The sequence below is a fragment of the Microtus ochrogaster genome, linkage group LG7_11 (genome assembly GCF_000317375.1).
Source record: "Microtus ochrogaster isolate Prairie Vole_2 linkage group LG7_11, MicOch1.0, whole genome shotgun sequence".
Classification (NCBI taxonomy): domain Eukaryota; kingdom Metazoa; phylum Chordata; class Mammalia; order Rodentia; family Cricetidae; genus Microtus; species Microtus ochrogaster.
Window position 1 is genome coordinate 19,497,379 of NC_022032.1, and position 3,269 is coordinate 19,500,647.

Genomic DNA, 3,269 nt, shown 5'->3' on the forward strand with positions numbered 1-3,269 from the left:
GGACTGGAACCCCACGGGCTTGAGACGCGCGGGGGCGGGAGCTGCGGCTGAGTGACAGTGGGGCGGGGTCGCCCCGCCCACCCGGAGGCGGGGGCGGCCGGAAAGGGGCGCGACCAATCGCGGTGGACCCCGCTACTTCCCGCGCCCCGCCCCCGCCCCCGGGGACCGCGTCTGTTCGTGGAAAATTTTGCTGCAGGTGTCAGAAGCGCGAGTACTTCTCGGTTCAGGTGCTCCCTCCGTTTTCCCCCTTCCGCTCCTCGCCGTGCCTACAGCCCCGCACCAGGCGTCTGCGTGGCTCTCCAGCGCGCACGAGCATCCTCGTTCCCTTCCCGATCCTCACTTTTACTAGTTTCTTACAACCTCTGCTTTCCGATCCTGCTGCCCCAGGGTAGGGAACAAGCCAAACACTAAGTGAAGCCTGGGGCTCCTACTTATGGAAAGGCTCCCAGAGTGTCCGCGTGGTGCCAGAGAGTGTACACAGCTGCCATAATCAGTTTGGCTCCGATTTTGTGTTTTTGTTGCCAACAACTTCTCGGTACAAAAGCTGTTACCCACGCAAAGGAAACTGGTTCAAATAATTTGGAGAGTACATGTTTCCCTCTTGTGTCTTGGTTGCAGCCAGTAGTCTACAGACGATGTTTGCTGAGAAGATAAATGTCCAAATGCTACTCAACACTGTGACAGAGCTGCCAACGCCGATAAAGCGTCTTAGAGGGATGACAGAAATAAAGGATTTCTGTAGAGATTGGGCGGTGAGGGGTGGGGGTGGGGGGATGGGAAGAGATGGATTATAGAAGGCAAATAAAGAATAAAAAAAAGAAGGGAAGCTTGAGAAACAGTGAGCCTACCTAGAAACTCTCCCCATGACGCTGCAATGAAGAATTCCAAAAATTTTGACTTGCACTATTTTGTTTTGTTTTGTTTCGTGATAGGGTTTCTCTCTGTAACACTGACTGTCCTAGAACTCACTATGTAGACCAGGCTGGCCTCGAACTCACAGAGATCCACTTGCTTCTTCCTTCCGAGTGCTGAGATTAAAGGTGTGCGGCCTAAACATGCACTGTTTTTGAATAAAGCAGTGATTTTATTTAATTTAGATTGCTCTCTGAGTAGCAGATAAGTAAAATAAGAATTAAGATGCAATGTTGGGTATCCTAGCTACACTGTTTGGTTTTTTTTCTGTAAAGAAATTGTTCCATTTGTAATAAGTATTGTGCTATTTCATCAAAAAATAAGTCAGGATACGTATGAAGTAAACTACTTAAAGTTTCACAGAAGAGGTTATTATTCAAAACAGAAGACCCATGTTTTCACTCCAAGTCTCCATCATAAATTTCCCCAAAGGCATATGGATTTTTATACTGGTATATTTGTGTTTTAAAAAGTAAAACTTGCCTGAAGATCACTGCGAAACAGACAGACTAGTCAGCCATACAGGCCAGGTAGTGGTGGTGCACACCTTTAAGCCCAGCATTAGAGAGGAATATAACACAGAAGGAAACAGGTCTCACTCTCAGTCTCAATCTGAGGATTTATAGAGGCAGCATCGCTTTTTTGTTTCCAGTCTGAAGATTCATAGAGGTAAGAGCTCTCTAGTGACTTGGCTGCTTTGCTTTTCTGATCTTCAGGTTGAACCCTTATATCTGTTTCTGGGTTTTTATTACTCGTGTTACATTTGGCACCCGACATTTAGGGTATGAATTCACGAAAAAGCCATTTGCCTGTAGAGTTTTAGCCACCGGCACTGGCCAGAACTGCTTGTGGGACTGCAGCCCCATGTGGTCAGGCTTTCTTTTCTTTTCCTCCAAGTCTCTGAATGAGTTTGTGATTTTCCTGTTATAACCTCTCTAAAACAGTTTCTAGCTGCCACCGAAACTCCAGAAGCACCTGGGCCCCTAATGCCACAGGACCACAGGACTCAAGCGTCCTAGACTTAAGACTAGTAGTTCTGCCTTCAGGCAGCCTCCCTGCTCCCCCCACCCCCCCAGCATGTGTTTTTTCCAAACAATCCCCTGTGCGGGTTTTTCAGACAGCCAGCTCTTGCTCTCTCTATCCCTCCGGCTTTTATTGTTCTATGCAGCAGCAATAAACCTCCACATCTTCAACAATATCGTCAGTAAATTTGGTAAGACAACTGGAAATTCTTAAAAGGAAGAATTAGTTAAAAGAAAGATTTTTTCCCATATTAAAAAGTGTGAAAAAACCATTACAATGGAGGTATTTGGGTCTCTGTATGATAATGTGCTAGACAGTTTGAAAATGGAGCGATCATGGTGGCCCATAAGTGACTACTCAGTTTCCATCTGAAGCCCATTCTGACTTCAAAGTCATTTGAGTTCAAGCTTGCCTGCTCTGCTTGCTCCAGGATCCTTGAGGGCTGTGAGACAGCTCTGATTAAGCTGACAGCAAAGAGCATTTTGCCCATGAGAAAAGAACGCCCTAGCTGGTAGAAAGAATACTGCTGATGCCAAACCTTAGGAACACTGGGATAGAAACTGAAACTATTGTGAGCAGCAAATGCATGGTAGACAGGAAATCCTAACTCAAGACAGGAATGGTCTTGTGGTCAGATACTGACTGTGCTGTGCTTTGTTCTGCTTTTGTGTATAAGTCAGCTCTGAAATAACCTTGGGCTCTGCAGAGTAAGCTGACAGTTTCCCAAATCTGTCCTGTGTTTTCTGTCTCAATTTCTTGCAATCTGTCATTTCCTTAATCCTCGTGGTCCTACCCAGATACTCCCAGCTGATTCTTGCTGGAGCCGACAAATGATTAAATGAGAAGATATCTAATTCAGATAGGATTTATGTAATGTCAGTTGTGAACATTAGCAGTTTTATTATTTTTGTCTTATCACTAAAATAGTTGTTAATCTGAGTGCAAAGATACAAGCCTTAGAAAAACCTAATAAAACAGATCACCGAGATATTCAAATCCAGACAGAGGAATTTAATGGAGAACCAATTTCAGCATTGCATTGTAGGAATAGAGATGAACAGCCTAAGGTTTTCAGACAAGCAAACTTAATATATCCAGTAACTTTATAGGAATTGCCAAATGGCAGAGGCTCTGTTACAGCTCACTGGTCTCCTCTGCAAATGTTAGATTTAAGGCGATTCAAGGAAGCAATAGTCTCATATGGCATGCATTCACCTTTTGTGAAGCAGATGTTAAACTCGTGGTCAGTTTGTAATAGAATTATCCCTAAAGACTGGATAGAAGGGGCTGGAGAGATGGCTCAGTGGTTAAGAGCATTGCCTGCTCTTCCAAAG